This window comes from Taudactylus pleione, unplaced genomic scaffold, assembly GCF_031769625.1.
Source record: "Taudactylus pleione unplaced genomic scaffold, aTauple2 ptg000036l, whole genome shotgun sequence".
In the NCBI taxonomy this organism is placed as follows: domain Eukaryota; kingdom Metazoa; phylum Chordata; class Amphibia; order Anura; family Myobatrachidae; genus Taudactylus; species Taudactylus pleione.
This window is the reverse complement of record NW_028284438.1, coordinates 12,132,941-12,150,578: the sequence shown is the minus strand read 5'-3', so window position 1 is coordinate 12,150,578 and position 17,638 is coordinate 12,132,941. Positions and strand designations below refer to the sequence as shown.

General features: G+C 44.3%; 1 long non-coding RNA gene across 1 annotated transcript in view; it reads right to left on the bottom strand.

The window, feature by feature from the left end:
* Positions 1-7,072: 7,072 nt before the first annotated feature.
* Positions 7,073-17,638, bottom strand: part of LOC148538836 (uncharacterized) — a 137,534-nt gene continuing 126,968 nt past the window's right edge. The window contains exon 3 of the long non-coding RNA XR_015871425.1: positions 7,073-7,379. This is a non-coding gene — a long non-coding RNA (uncharacterized LOC148538836). The remainder of the gene's footprint in view (positions 7,380-17,638) is intronic.

The following is a 17,638-nucleotide window of genomic DNA, read 5'->3' as shown; positions in this document are numbered from 1 at the left end:
TTATTCTGTTTATTTCAGAGACTTGTCTTAATATCCAGCAATTCTGCAGAGATTACTGATATATTTTACAGCAATCCCTCTTGTGATGACAATTGCAACTATGTAATAACAATTACAATGTTGTTACCAGATGTATTGTTTTACTGCAACAATTGCTTTTCTTGTAGCAATTTTGTCTACTCATCACCTCATGAACTGGGAGAGATACATTTATATCTGATATCTTGAAATCTATTCGTGATTTTTAGAGATATGGGTAGGAAGTATGCAGAAGATAGATATACATCTATTCAGTTAAAGACAATTGTTATTCTTGTCATCTCCTACAAGTTCACATGACTATTCTCTTACACCTAAAGCACAGGTTCTCAAACTCGGTCCTCAGGACCCCAAACAGTGCATGTTTTCCATGACTCCTCACAGATTCACAAGTGAAATAATTAGCTCCACCTATGGATATTTTAAAATATGTCAGTGAATAATAAATAAACCTGTGCACATGCTGGGTGACCTGGACAAAGTGAACTGTGTGGGGTCCTGGTTTGAAAACCACTGACCTAAAGTATATTACATCCATATCCATAACCTTGTATCACAAATATAGTAATTAATTCACAATCTTGGCGTTATGAATGCTGCGATGTTGACTGCTCCCCAATTACATCCAGGTTTGAATCTATAATAAAATATTATCACCGTTTAATATCTGGTGACCCCAGGAGGGATATGAAATAGAGGCAACCTGAGCGGAGCTGCACAAAGTGCCAGGGGAAAAGGAGGTTGGCAACAAGGGGATTTGAGGGTCAGAGGGAGGAGCCAGACTCCTTGAAACTCCCAAACCATAAACTATGGGGGCACCAGTAGCAGGGGCATATGAAATAAAGCCAGCAGCCTGGCTGAACTGGCAGGATCCCACTATAGGAGTGGGATCCAAAATGACCACCGGGCTGTTAATGGCGCTGGTCCTGCTGCACAAATGGGGCCCAGCACACCTAATGTACTGTCCAAAGTAACCCCCAACATGGAGGGGAACCCAGCCTCAGTGCTAGCTGCTAAAGGGGACGGGTTAGAGACTCCCATCGTGGCCGATCTGCCTGCGACAGCAAAGTGACCAGTGGGAGCCGCATAAGTGACCGCTCCCGCTGGTGCCGCAGTGGTGGCAGGGGACGGTGAGCCCTGTACAGTGTGAGATTAAATAGAAAGCCCCACTTGGGGAGGCCACTGCCCACGTTTACGATCTGCTGCAGCTCTAAGCGGGCGGACAAATTCAGCCAGACTGCGTAGATGAGGGGGCAGACCTACGGGGACAGGGCATAGCAAAGGAAGGAAAAGGCAAAGGGAATAATTAAAAGGTGGAAAAAGAGGAAAAGAAAGACAGCAAAGTAACAGGGAGGGATGAAGGTCACAGAACAGGGAGAGGTACAGAGATTAAAGTGTGAAAGCTAAAGGGGGGCCAAATAGCCAGAATTCTCATCCACTGGGAGATTCCAAAATGGAAAAGAGGATGTCCTCAGGGAAAAAAACAACTTATATACTATTACTATAAACACACCCCTGAGTAATCCATTGGCTGAACATTATACCAGATGACCCAAAAGTTAAACTAATCTGCCTAGCAACAAGGCTGTCATGCCAGTCAATCAGCAAAAAACCTTGGATTTTTACCTATTCTCAAGCCTAATCAGTTTTTGCCTACCATTAAAATGGTGGAAGGTTTCTGTTAGAGGTTCACTTATCTATTGTGACATGTAATATACAGACACTCTAAACTACCATTCCACAACAAGGTGGTATAAAAGCCATTGATTACCATATTACTCATGATACAGCAGAACTTTATTCTATCAATCATTACATTACATTATCTGGGGAGGGGAAAATGATTACCTGTGGCCAAGGGTGTCTACTAGTATCAGAGGAAGAGGCTGAAGTGGGGAGTTTCACTTTGCTTTCCTCCATTGCAGCTCTCTCTGGTCCTCAGTTTCTGTCTTCTGCTGCTAGCCTGTTCTGGCCAGCGGCACCACATCCTGTTCTCAGCATCATGCTGTCTTCTGGCCTCTTCCACAACCATCAGAGCTCTTCATTCGACATCTTCTTTCTTCTGCCTCCGCCGCCGAACTGAAGCTCTCACTCGGCAGTGTTTAATAAAAGATGCTGTGAGTGGACGGAGCCATGGTGCAGCGAGCAGTGATTGGCTCACCATGACCACTACCTATTGGCAGGGGCCAAATACAAATGCCTCTTTCATCTCTATTGGCTGCCGGTCCGCGAGCACTCATTGGCTTGCGGCTAGCACCAAACTTAAACCACTGTCACTTCCCGACCGGCACTGGGAGCCAAATCCCAGTCCCAGCACCAGCTGGCCACTGGCACAGCTGTATTCTATTTGGTGATGTGACTGGGTGCAGGGGGATGTAGGCCCTAGATGTGGTACAGGCCCCATAGCAACTGCACCCCCTGCTTCAATGGTAATTACACCACTGTTCACAGGTGCAATAAATATAAATTGCCCTCAGATGGGAGTGCTATTTATATTGTCTTTGGTTTGTTCACTAGCCTATCTTTCCTCCTTAAGAAACCGACACCAGGTCGAAGAAACACATTGAGGCTTTGTGCGCACTGTCCCAGTATTTACCCATATACTTATGTCTGCAGCACAGATGCTCCTGTGGACAGCAGGGGTGATCATCCCTCCCGCTGAAGTGGTGCACCGTGACCAAGTCTGTTGCTGCTGGTAATACACTGAACTTGTGAACACTGCCTATTTTACAATATTCGAGCAGATAGCAGATTTTTTATCAAAAGGGATGGGTTAGGGCAGGGTATGTTAACCCTGTTGGGATCCCGGCATCTGGATTCTGACCAACAGGATCCCGACTGCCAGCATTCCATACCCAACCCTCCAGACACAGTGGAAGTCTGAACACAGAAAAAAGAAAATTGCCCTCCAGCACACTGCAGATAAATCAAAAATACTTGAATCCTACATGATAATAGAAATTCAGAGGTATTGGTTTACATACATTTGCAAATATATGAATAAGCGCTGGGCCGTCGTCAAGGCTCCTCTATACCAGCATCCCTAAAATTAAGGGGTTCACGTCCGAGAAGCAAGGCACCCCAAAAAATTCCAGCCAAGGACCACCCCCAGGGCATCACACGAAAAGGGGAAAAAAGGTGATAGTGAAGTGTTAAAGGATAGGTGTGTAAAGATAAATCAATAAGTGTTAATGAGATGTAAAAGAATTAAAATGACATAAATAATACACAAACGCATAGAAAAGTGAAAAAATATTCTATGTGAATTAAGTGGTGATGCCATAAGCAAGGTCCAGCCAGAATAATCCCGGGGGCCCCGCTCCCAAACGCTCACCCCAAAATAATTATTGCTACATAATAGTAGCACCCACTCTGGGTCATATAATAACAAATTGATGTACTGCATGATAACAGTACATGTATGAGCTGAGAGCTAACTTACCTTGGAGGTACCCCAAAAAACCTCCACATGGCACTATAAGGATCAGCACCTCCTCCTAATGCTGACTCCTTTCATGCCTCCAAACTGCAAGCAAAAAATATGGTAGTTGCTCAATGAGCTTAATATACTACAGGTGCTTGTAAAGGGTGGGGTTTACACTGAACACAGAAAAAAGAAAATTGCCCTCCAGCACACTGCAGATAAATCAAAAATACTTGAATCCTACATGATAATAGAAATTCAGAGGTATTGGTTTACATGCATTTGCAAATATATGAATAAGCGCTGGGCCATCGTCAAGGCTCCTCTATACCAGCGTCCCTAAAATTAAGGGGTTCACATCCGAGAAGCAAGGCACCCCAAAAAATTCCAGCCAAGGACCACCCCCAGGGCATCACACGAAAAGGGGAAAAAAGGTGATAGTGATGTGTTATTCTGGCTGGACCTTGCTCATGGCATCATCACTTAATTCACATAGAATATTTTTTTACTTTTCTATGCGTTTGTGTATTATTTATGTCATTTTAATTCTTTTACATCTCATTAACACTTATTGATTTATCTTTACACACCTATCCTTTAACACCTCACTATCACCTTTTTTCCCCTTTTTGTGTGATGCCCTGGGGTGGTCCTTGGCTGGAATTTTTTGGGGTGCCTTGCTTCTCGGATGTGAACCCCTTAATTTTAGGGACGCTGGTATAGAGGAGCCTTGACGACGGCCCAGCGCTTACTCATATATTTGCAAATGTATGTAAACCAATACCTCTGAATTTCTATTATCATGTAGGATTCAAGTATTTTTGATTTATCTGCAGTGTGCTGGAGGGCAATTTTCTTTTTTCTGTGTTCAGTGTAAACCCCGCCCTTTACAAGCACCTGTAGTATATTACAGTGGAAGTCTGTTTTACCGGGAACATAGCTTCCTTATTCCGTTCTCAGTGATTCCACACTGGCTGATAATAACTGTCGGGAGTGGTGGGGACTACAAATTAGTAACTACATCTTACACACTTATAGGAATAAACAGGAGATGTATCAAACCTTGGAGAGAGGTAAAGTGGAGAGAGATAAAGTACTAACCAATCTCAGCTTCTAACTGCCATTTAGTGCCTGGTCTTCACTGCTACTGAGAAGAAAAACATAACCGAACTGCTACTGAAACCACGTCTCATTTACAGTAGATACAAACTGTCTCACTGTAATGCAACACAAAGACAAGGTGTCATAGGGTTGTTCATTTGGGTCAGGACCCCTTGGGCAAGCTGTATGTGCTGGAGTGTCAATGAAGCTGGATGGCTTAATAATGCTATTCCTCATTAAAGCCACTAAAAGTAGCAGAGGACTGATGCTGCAGTGATAAGCACAACAGGTATTGAGAGCAGGAGCAGGCTAGCAGGATAGCCCATGACTGTATCAGATTGTAGAATATCAGACTGCAATTACACTGGAATTGGGTGCCGGGAGCACAACTGAAGCTGACTGCAGGAAACACTGGAACTGAGTGCTGGAACATTAGTGAAGCAAGCTGCAGTGATATATGATGTGAAGAAATTACTGGAGAAGGTTTGCTGGATTATACTGGAGAGAAATTCTGTAAAGCAATTACTGGGCTGGTGTGCTGGACCACACCGAGAAAGAATTTTTGAGAAGCAAATACTGAACCAGAATGCTTCATATGCTTTAAAGCAATACTTTAGCAGATACTGAACCAGGAGCCAGGGTACTGATCCTCAGAGAAAGATGTTGTACTTGCATTGTCCCGTTTTAAATAGGGCACCCTTACTGTTGATATGTTGGGTGATACATGTGACCAGAATGCTTGGGGCTGGTTAGACAGAATGGATCATGTGATACAGTCGAGGACGGCAGCACCCATGATGCATAACAACAGGAGCTGCTGGGAGTGGAACGCCAGCCACATTTATAGATAAGTGACCACAGGTCTCATGGATGCCACAGCCAGCCAGTGGGGACACAGATGACAGTAAGGTGAGACCAGAGCCATAACTAGATTTTTTGGTGCCCTGTGCCAGAAAGAGCATCGGCACCCCCCCCCACTCATTATTCAAATAGGGACATAACTCACCAAAAAAAAGGAGAATGGCCTCATGGGGAAGGGCCAGGGAAGAGATAGGGGAGGCCAGGAGATGCTGGGGATGAAATAAGAGGAAGCTACAAGTGAAAATGATAATTAACAGGCCCAAACAGTGCCCCCTGCCCTGTGGTGCCCTGTGCCATGACACAGGTTGCACTACCCTAGTTACGGCCCTGGGTGACATCACTGGACCCAGTAATGGGGACCTGGACCATGATGTGTGACACAAAGGACATTTTGAATGGGAGGTACGTTTGTGCAGGGCTATAGTCCAGCCTGTGCCAGTACTCTGCCACCTTAACATGAGACGTAATGATGAGGGAACAGGAAGCGGAGCACCCAGAGCATCCTACAGATCACAGGTGGCTTTGTGATGGTTCAACATGCTGCCAAACAGAGGTGCCTTGCGACAGTGATGGTGCCACTCCTACATCTGGCCCCTCATTTGTTTAAGTGTGATAAGTTAGGACCTACTGTACAGCATATGATATTTGTTTACCATTTGGGTTACAGCATACTATTAATTTTTGAGTTATATTATAGGCCTCTAATTATGGTAATTAATAAAGGATTATAAATTATATTCATGAAGATTCAAAATAAAAGTATAGTTCTTTGTTTGGTTGTAAGTAATTAAATATATACATAATGTACAAATGTGTAATATCAAATAATTACAAGCAACTAAATAGCCAAGAAAATAATATGTAATTGCAGAAAAAACCCAAACCCTAGGAAATGTTATAATCCCAAATAAACTATAATAACAAACATCGTACTTGAAGGTCATATTTAAAAACCTCTGTGTCCTTGCTTAGTGCTAAAACCAATGCATTTCTAAGGGTAATTAGGGTAACCATATAAAAGGACAAATTCAGCTTTTGTGTATTGCATCCATAATTGTTTACATTGAGCCTTTCTAGTGTTGAATTCATTTTGCTCTCTTGGCCATGAATCCATAATTAGGACTTTTGGCTAATCCTGAGCATTTGTACTCCTCTGCAAAAAATAATGAGGAAAAGGCTGACTGCTGTAACAGCTCTATCCAGTGTAAAAGTCAGATTAAGGTATGCAAGCAAGTCAATTATTGTTCCTTATTATAATGGACCTTGCACAGCTATTTCCCTTTCATTACCCTTATCCTCATACACCAGCTGTCCTGGTTACAAGCCTTATCAACGACAATATGTCTGCCTTTTTATCATATAAATGACAATTTGCAAGTGAGTTATTTAGTCCACAGACATACTTCATTTTAGGCATTTGATGCACGCTATTCACTCAACCATACTTATCTCATTTTTTATATTCCAAAGTTGTGAACATCTGTCCTCTCTCACAGTACAGAGTGTATTGTGAGTACTGAGAACTGACCCATAGTGCAATAATCAGCAGCCTCTTTGCCTTTCATTATCAAAATCCATTTATTATCTGTAACATAATAAGGATATTTCACTGACAATGTCTGCGGCAGTTACCGTTCTGTCAGTTCTAGGGGGATATTTTACACTCTTATATCCCAATAAACATTTGCAGTGAATCTGGAAAAAGCATGGAAATAGGAGGCAAATCCCAAACTCACTTTAACAGATGGGCTAGTAAATTGAACTCCAATTGTTTGATCTCATCCCTACTATTTTCTGTGTATGGTGATGAATGCCCAGAAGTCATCTGTGTGCAGTAAGACCAGATGAGTTGCCTCTTCTATTCCCTGACTTCTGCAGGCTGTTATTGCTGTACAATGCTACATTTTCATTTCCATATGCAGAACACATGTCTTGAATGGACTTTGTTTGACATCTAGGAAATATTTAGAAAAATGGAATGAATATGTGGTTTTGATTTCATACAGGCATTCATATAGAGATGAAACACACTACGGATCTGAGAAAAATTGTCTCTCAGCAGTGATAGCTAGCAAGAGCAGGACTAGAAACCCATGATCTGAAATCTGACAATCACAATATGTTGATTGATAGCCCAGATTTTAATATAAAACATAACAAATATTGTATACAATTCATCATTCTAGTGACAAATTTGCTCGGCCCTAGGTCTATGCTGTGGGAAAGCTCATACAATAAATACAATAAATAACCATTACAACAATAATTGGGTCAAAGTCACATCTAGTCAATGTCAAAACAGTTATAATTTACAAAAGCTCAGAATGCCGTAAATAATAAAATCTTTGTATAGCTAGCAAATAATATGAAATTGCATTTATACAATCATCACTCGCCTAGTATAGATAATTATACATTAAATAATGAGGCATGACAAAACCAATATTTTGAATAAATGCTATGATTTAATAATTCCATTTTTATATATACTGTATATATTATACGTGTGTGTGTGTGCACAAAGATAGAAAGAGGGATGCCCAATAGTGCATAAACTTATTTTATTATAAAATCACAGTGCAGTGGGACTCTGTGACTCTCCCAATATACGCGTGGTTCCATTGCTGCACTTTTGGACTAAGACATGATTTGTGAGGCAAATTTAGACCTCATGGGGCCCTAAGCAGGATACCGATTTGGGGCCCCCCTCCCTCAAACAATCCATAGCACTATATTTTTGTTCCTGATATATGCCCCTTTGTTGTTTTTCCTCCTTAAATTCATCTCTTTAAAGCTTTAAACATTACAGATGTGTCCTCAATACGCCACGCATCGCAACTTGCCTGGTGTAGTGAGCTGCCAGGTGACATGTTACTCTGCTAGAGTCAGGCATCTTTTTTTTTTGCTGAAAATTAATCTAAGGGCCCTATTCAATTAGCCGCGATAAGTCCGAATCCGCAGAAAGGTATCGCGGGTGATGTAACATTGCCTGTCGGAAACTTTTCGCCCTATTCAATTGCAAAGACTTTTCACGTAAGTGGAAAGTCAATGCAATGTAATAGGCGGACAAGTTTCGCCTATGTATAGCAGGCGGAAAAAAGTGCAGAATTGCGGTTTTGGGGTGCAAAGGTGGGGAAACCACCCTGCACCCTTGGGACAGGTTCCCAAAGGTTAACTGTGTAAAAAATACCTTAAAAAAAATTAGGAACACCCCAAATATTGCAATTGACAAAGGGGGCGAAAAAAAACAAAGTTGGGGTACAAACTTAAAAACTAGCAAAATAAGCTTTTGGGGTGTCTACAAGTGTAGGGGAGGTGTTTTTTGATTGCAGGTGCTTGCTGAAGGTGCACTTTTCATGTTTTTTTAAACATCAGTTTTGCAATATTTAACCATGCTTGCACCCATTTTCATGTACCCCAAATTTGCTGGGACTAGTTATTTTCTCCCAAAAAAAACCTGCTAAATACTATTCTTCACCACTTGTGCAAAGACGCTAATTAGCAGCTATTGAGAGCATTTAAGTACCCCAAATAGTTTCTGTAGGGCTATTTGGGGGCAACTACGTTGACCCCAATGTTAGTGCATCTTTTGGGATGGTGTCAGGCTGATTACTCCATATCTGACAGCACTTTTCGCCTGTTTGCGTTTCGCCGGGTCCCGTTTACGTGTCCTTTGGAATTGATTAGGGCGAAAAGCGGGGGTGTGCATGAAAAGTGATTTTGCCAGAAACACGCGATGTAGGCGAAGAGTACATTTCACCGATGGAGCTAGAAATTATCGCAGCTGATTGAATACGGGCCTAAGTCGCAATGTAACAATATAACATTAGGACACACCAACAGACTGTGCTGATTTGATATGTGACACATGTATATCTGTGCGTATTAGAGTCTGTGTATGAAGCACAACAGAACTAGAATGAAAACAGTTGCGGCCGCTACATTTTAGCACTTTCTATACAGATTCAGAGACTCAGTCGCACATAGATATACAAGTGTTGCATATCAAATTATTCAGCACAGTCTGCTGGTGCATCCTAGTGTCACATCGCATTGCAACTTAGACACATGTTTGGCAAAAAAAGACGTTAGCAGAGTCTCATATGACCTGGCACGCCGAGAGGGGCTTTTTAGCGTAATTGCAGCAAAGATGTGTAAGGACGCATCTGTACTGACATTACAGACATTAAAAAGGAATACAAAGCAGCAGTCATACAGTCGTATAGCAAAACTAAAAACACCTTATAATTGTTTGTGCTACTTGGGATAATGGATATCACATATATAGACATGATAAAAATACCAATGGGTATAAAAATAATGATAATAATATAAAAAACATATTAGAAGAAGTAAATACTATTTCTTTCATATAATTATTATTTAATATATGCACTTTTCTGCATGCTTCATCCACTAAAGTCATACTTGCCTACTTTTGAAAAAGCATTTCAGGAAGATTATGAAAGCGACACTTATGGGCGCGGCGTCAAAGTGGGCGCGTACTGCTCTGCCTGAGAGGTGTCTTCATAAAATTGATTTACATCCAAATGTAAATGAGTCCCCAAAGAAGTTACATAGTTTGGCGCATATAAGTGGCCACAAGAAACCTTATTTGAAAATACATGTAGCCATGGGGATCATTGTGCATTATAACCAATACAGGGAAATGGTAAATTTGAATTATTTATCTCTGATTTATTTTTTTTACCAAAGTACATAACAGCTACATAATGGGGGTACGGTGCAATCAGGGAGAATGCTAGACTCTTCAGGGAGATTGCTACTATTTGAGGGAGTCTCCCTGACATTCAGGGAGAGCTGGTAACTATGACTACATTATGCGAGCTACAATCTCTGTCAGGGGATGTCCAATGTGACACCAGGATGAATACAACCTACAGACCACAAGAAAAAGGCCGCAGCTTTTCAGTGGCTACCAGAGCAAGGTCCTAATGCTGCAGCATTTGTAAACAAGAACTTGTCAGATGAACGTGTCTTTCCTCTAGTTATTAGATACTAAGAGATTTCTAGAATCTTACCATACTGTACATACACTTCCTAAAATAGAGGAGGTCGGCTGACATTTTCCTGTGATCCTTAACTCTGCCACAAGTTGCTGGCATCAGATTCCGGAAAGGAAGGCGCAGCCTCATGATGTAGTAAGCAGCCGCCGCTACCCACAACCCTTTAATATTAAGTGTAACGATGTCACAAGCAATGACGTCATCAAGCCCCACCCTTAGAAGGTACCAGCAGGCCCTTATTTCCCTGCATGCTGGTACTTGTGGTTCTCCAAGTACAAGCATGCAGGGGAGGCTTGCTGGGACCTCTAGTTCTCTTGCAAAAGACAATGTTATTTAATCTATTTTTACACACAATCAACCCAGCACCCACCAGCCAGGGGTGTTGGTAAAGCCCCGGGCTATCAGCCTAGGCCTGGGGTACCCCGGAGAGTGGGAACCACTTTATTGGGGGGTTCCCTACCTCTCCAAGGATCTGGGCTCACTAGCGGTCAGGTATAATGCTTTGGTCGGGGGACCCGGTGAAAGGGTACCCCGGCTGTGACATTAAACCCCCGCTAGAATGAGCCTGGTGCTGTGTTTGGAAAATATGGGGGACCCTTACGTCTTTTGTTCTCCATATTTCCAAAACCAGGACCAGTTCACAGAGCCCTGTGCTATTTGTGCAAAATATGGGTGACACCTACGTCTTTTGTCCCTCGTATTTTCACAACCAGGACTGGCTCAGAAAAGCCTGGTGCTGGTTGTGCTTTGAGAGGAGTCCCCACATCATATATTTTTTTTAATTTTAACACTTTACAAACTTTTTACACACAGAAGCCTGTACGGATCTCACTGATCTGTGCATACATTTGTGTACCTGCTCAAGCTGAAATCGCCAGCATGAAGCAGGTCTATTATTTTGTGGATTTGAAGTTAGATTTGGTGTTCCTTTTCAAATCAAATATTAGTAAATGTGGGATTTGTATGTTGGTCTATGTTTAAGTACCAAGTTTTGCAGATGTTCCATTTTGAGCGGGATTCGGTTTTATGTTCGATTTGACATTCGGTTTTGCCTTTAGTACATCTCCAAATGCAAAACCGAATGAAAAGCGAATGCATATCGAATGTGAAATCACACAACTCAAAATCGAACATTAGTAATTATACCCCCAAGTATTTGGTGCAAAGAATCTGCAGAATCTGTCTAAGAATGTGCGGAATTGGGGCATGAATCAAATTAATGCATATAGTACAAAAATAGACATTTGTGTACATTACAATGGGATACACTTATAGTTGTAAATGGAGCTCTCAGTCAGCCACATATGTTTAGAGTTATGGCAGATTTGAAATGTCTAATTCCATAGTTGATTTGCCATTAGTTTGTAACATTTAGTGGTATATCTGCAGGGTAGATTGGGCCACCTGGACAGCTGGAAAGTTCCCTTGGGTCGGTCCCATGTTCCCCTCTGTCTGACCGCTCATGCTCAGCCTCACACTGTCACACTGTTTGCCGGCCCAGACCGATTCATACAGCTGCCAAGGTTCCACGATTTACGTTCCACGTAAGCTGTTATCTGTTCCGGCTAGAGGGCACTTCCAGGTGCCGTTAGCTGTGACAGATGGACCACCTGAGTTCTTGCATGCACAGCCTGCCATACCATTGAGCGCAACACTGAGGAGGCCGCTCCACAGCTAGACATGCGCTGCCGCAGTCAGTGAAATGAGTTACTGTCACTCACTAAGTCCCCCACTGTGCCGCTATTCAGAGGAGCCGCTCAAGGAGCCGTTGACTGGTCTGCAACAGGTAAGTTTGCTGGAGTTAGAGGGAAAAGGGGTATAGTTATGGGAGAGGAGTGCTGAGTGGGGTGCTGTGGGGAGAGGGGAGACAGGGCCGTAACTAGGTTAGTGTGACCAGTGCCATGGCACAGGGCACCTCAGGGCAGGGGGCACTGTTCAGGCCTTTCAATTTTCCTGTATATTATCATTCTCACTTGTATCTTCCTCTTATATTATCCCCAGCAGCCCCTGGCCTCCCCTATCTCTTCACTGGCCCTTCCCCATGAGGCCATGGCCCTTTTTCGGGTGTGTTATCTCCATATTTAAAAAATAGGGGGCGCTAATGCTCTTTCTGGCACAGGGCACCAAAAAGTCTAGTTACGGCTTTGAGGGGCGAGGTGTGCTCGGGTGTATTTAGAGAGGAGGGGCCTGTGTTCACTCTGCATCTGGGACCCCCTCCTCTATCTCCGGCGGCCATGGCATACTGCTGATAGGTTCAGTAGACCACGGGGCACTAGTCTATGCCCGGAGTCTACTGCGCATGCACAGGACACTGGGAAAATGGTGCGGCAGCCAATTTCCCGGCGATTTCCCTACTGCGCATGTGCAGAACACCGGGAAAGTGGCCGCTGTGGCCACTTTCCAGGTGTTCTGTGTAGCACCTCTCCAGCCGACGTGGGACTTCGGAGAGGTAAGTATTAGGAAGTATGGGTGCAGGATGTGTGGTGTGGACCCCCCTGACCCAGGGGCCCGTGTGCCTTGCACACCCTGCACCCATTATACAGATACGCCCCTGTATCTGTACTAAGAGGGGAGAGGTGCGCTGTACTGAGATGGATTCTGTGATGTGATGGAAGAGGGATGATGTAATGGGAAAGGGGTGCTGTGAGGGTAGAGGGGTGCTGTGCTGAGATGGGTGCTGTTATGTGAGGGGAGAAGGATGCTGAACTGTGAGGGGTATTAGGAGTCAGCTAATAAAATGGTGTCATTTTGTATACTAACCAGCAGAATGTTCATATAATCTTTGGTAGAGCTTAGCGTAATAGGAGGATGGTGTTTCTTGATTGGAAAAGTAATTGTTCTTTACTATTAGTGGGCATATTATGTACTGGGGGGCATTCTATTTTCTTTTTTTCCCTGTGGGGGATATTGTGTTTGTTACCTTTTTCTTACAGGGGTCAATGTGTCTGTTATTTTTTATTGTGGGGGCAATGTGTTCGTTTGTTTTTTCCCTCTGGAGGCCAATGTGTTTGGGTATTTTCCTGTGGGGGCCAATGTGTTTTATTTTTACTCTGGGGGCCAATGTATTTATTTTTATTCCCTGTGGAGGCCAATGTGTTGGTTTTTTTTTCCTGTGGGGCCAATGTGTTTGTTTTTACCTCACCCCTTTTGACAACGCTTAATAGACCCCGTCTCCAAACCACCCCTGTATATTTGTGAAATTACAAGATTCAGAAATGCAAAATAAACAAAAATAGCCATCAAATTGTAATATTCCTTTTATTATTCATATACTGTAGTGGATTCCCAATTACAGCAACTAGGGCTCTGCAAAGCCGTAACTATGGCTCACACTGTCTGGTGCAGGCCACGCTCCCTCCATGTGACGTCATGTGCAGGTGGCGGGGCTACAAACACCAAGTATTACAGCAATGCCCGGAGCATCCTCAGGATGCTCCAGGCGGCTGTTAGGGCAGAGATGTGCACATCTAAAGTGTCTTAGGGATGCTCCAGGTGGCACAGCTTCATAGATTCTGGCTGCATGATGCCATTCCAGGCACCCTACTAGCCATTTACATGAGCCGTGGGTGAGCAGTGGTGCCATCCACAGGACTCTGCACCTTTTGCACATCCTTAGTTACAGCTTTGGTGCTCTACACTAACAATAGAACAGGCTCTTACATCTGCATGAACCCAGCACTGCATAGCTAATAGTTGCAATGGAAGTGACTTCAAACTTGTGTGTCAAAGTCACTTCAAACTTGTATGTGCTTTAAAATCATGGAGCTGAACTTCATGAATTTATTTTAGAGTGTACAGTGCGATGTGACAGACACATCGGGGCTGATGCAGTGTTGGGGGCAAAGCAAAAAAAAGAGAACAAATATGCAGCTTGTCAAAACCATGCTTCAATATGGGAGGGGGGCGGGGGGCAAATTTTCAAATGTGTGGTCAGATTTAGGACCTCATTCAGAGGCGGTCGTTAGTTGTAAGCGGTCGCACTGAATCAGGGCGGCCACTTGCATCCTGAACGGCCGCCTCCTTGTCGATCGTTAAGCTGTGGGTTACCACCCACAGCTTAATGACCGACCAGGTTGATGATCGCGATGGTGATAACCATCGCGACCATCGGGGCTTACGACCAGACCCTACGATTGGGTCTGGGCACTCATAAGCCCCAGGGAGCTTTCTGATGGAGCAGGAAGCTCCCCACTGACATCACTGATGATGTCAGTGCGGCCGCCCACAAAATGGTAGGCGTTCATTAAGGAACGCCTCTGTTTTGTAAACCACCCCCTCGGCCCGCCTACCAAACGGGGCAAGCTGTCGATCAACATCGAGAGCTGCCCCTTTGGTAGCGAGCTCCAGAGCGTAAGAGCTTCTCTGTCGCTCTGGGGCTTGCGCACGCGCAGTGCGGCCGCTGTGTGTGCGCAGGACAAACCATCGAGTCGGTTACAAGCGCATCGGCGCTTGCGACCGCCTCTGAATAAGTTACTTAGAGCATTGAGGGTTCTAGCTGAAGTCTAAGATGCAGTTTAAATATAAATCCAGTATTTATGGGCTACAGTATATGCAAATACAGCCAGTATCTTCCCTGCATGGGAAAAACATAATGAATTTGCGGTATGCAGTTATATAGTTGATATTCACAATGTTGACATTCAGATGTCGACATTCTTATGTTGACATGCTGAATATTGACATTGTCTACATCATATAGCACACCCAAATTTGCATCCCTTGCATTACTATACTACATGACTTTTTATTGCTCCTAACCCTGCATCAGTCTCTTCAATCTCTAGCTAAATAAAGATTTTTGCATAAAAATTGGCGCTGACACTATAGTGCTGAAACTCTGTCTAAGATAGTAAGCAAAACACTGCTACTGTATGTGTGACCTAGATCCCAGTACATCACTGGAAAGAGTATGTCACAGGGAGCAATATAACGACTAGCACAGGTATGGGGGAAGTGTTGCTGCATGGTGAGGGGAGCCACTGCACATGGGCCCCATCAACTTTTAAAATGCCCCTGACCCAGAACGTATGATGTGAAGACCCCATGCGACCAGGCTTGGCGACAGGGGGGTACAAAGGGGACACTTGTACTGGGCCCTGAGATTCCAGGGGGGCCCAGCCCCTCAGTCATGTGTCCCCCTTGCCTCTATCCCACTGGCCCACTGCTAAGCAGGGCACAGGGAGAGAGAGGGAGGCTGGCAGCCCGGCGCAGCATGCGTGACATAATGACGTTGCGCCGCTGGATCAGAGAGCAGCCGGGCTTGAGTCACCAGGGAAGAGAAGCAGTGCTGGAGCAGCAGGTAAGTGTTGGCTGGGTTGGGCTAGACAGAGACACGGTTCATGGGTGGCTGCAGAGGAGGGGGTGGCTGCAGATGAAGAGTGGGGGCACAGGGTGGCTGAGACACACAGGGGCTGGGGAATGAGGCTGAGACATGGGCAGGGGAATGAGGATGTGACACAAAAAGGCTGGGGAATGAGGATGAGCCACACAGGGGATGGGGAATGAGGATGAGCCACACAGGGGATGGGGAATGAGGATGAGCCACACAGTGGCTGGGGAATGAGGCTGAGACATAGAGGGGCTAGGGAGAAAGGGGCTGGGGAATGAGGCTAAGACACACAGGGGCAGGGGAGACACAGAGAGACTAGGGAATGAGACTGAGACACAGAGGGTCTGGGGAATGGTGCTGACACTCACAGGAGCAGGGGAGACACAGGGGCTGGGAAATGAGGTTGAAAGACATAGGGGCTGGGGAATGAGTATGAGACACACAGGGGCTGGGGAACGAGGCTGCGACACACATGGGGCTGGGGAATGAGGCACAGAGGGGCTGGGGAATATGGATGAGACACACAGGGGCTGGGGAGACACAGAAGAGCCAGAGAAAAAGGCTGAGACATGTAGGGGCTGGGGAATGAGGCTGAGAGACACATGGGCTGGGGAATGAGGCTGAGAGACACACAGGGGCTGGGGAATGAGGCTGAGAGACACACCGGGGCATGGGAATGAGGCTAAGAAACACAGAGTGGGGAATGAGACTGAGAGAGACAGTGGAGCAGATGACACTGAGATACACGGGGGGAATGATGCAGCTGAGAGACAGCTGGGGGGATAATGATGCTGAGATACAGGAGATGAGTGGATAGCTGGAAATGGAGAAACACAGGGATGAGGCTAAAAACAGGGATGGCGCTGGAGTGGCACAAGCGGGGATGAGGCTGAAGACAGGAGTGGTGCTGGAGCGACACAAGCGAGGATGAGGCTGGAGAGATGAGGGATGAAGCTGGTGCAACACAGGTGAGGTTTAGGCTGAGAGAGACAATTGGGGATGAGGCTAGAGAGACACAGGGAATAAGCCAATGGCTGACCTGAATGTACCTACTGGGAGGGGATAGGGGCCACAAAAACATGAGTTTGGTGGGCCCCAATATCTCTGTTGCTTGCCCTGCATGGGACAATAGATGCTAAATTGAGCCCCTGGTAATTTAAGACAGTATCCTGTACATCTTATATTATGACTAATTTTGTCTTCATAAGACAGTATCATGTATATCTCATATTATGGTGCAATTTGTCTGCATAACTGTATATTTTTGGGAGTTGGGTGAGAATCTTTTATTGTAAATGAATGCAGTAGAGTCAATCACAGTTATTGGAGGCAATGGTGATCTGAAATAAAATTTATGAGGAACCACTGATATCACTGAGGTACTTCTAAAATTCATGACATGAGCATCTTAAAAGGTAAATGAATATCGGAAAACTGAATTGATTTTTATATACAGCTCAGTGGTGCTTGGTAAACATACCCTTACAGTTGATCATTGATGTAATTAATTCTGTAGTGAATCACTGCACTGAAATAAGCGACTGCTCTGAGGCATTACTTCCTAACACTGCCATTTGTGAAATCAAAGCAAAATGGTAACAAACTACATTAAAGTTACATAAGATTGCTCAGATTTCACAGAGCAACCTAATTCACTTGTCTCTACTGGTCTGTACAATGTTTCATATTCATTCCGCCATCCCCCTGTCTCAGTCTGCATTATTAACACTAGAGCTGACAGAATGTTATTATTGTGTACAACGTTATCACACTTGGGGGAATATGTATCAAAGCTTGTTGTGAGATAAATTTGTGAGATATATATGAGCAACCAATCAGCTTCTAACTTACATTTTG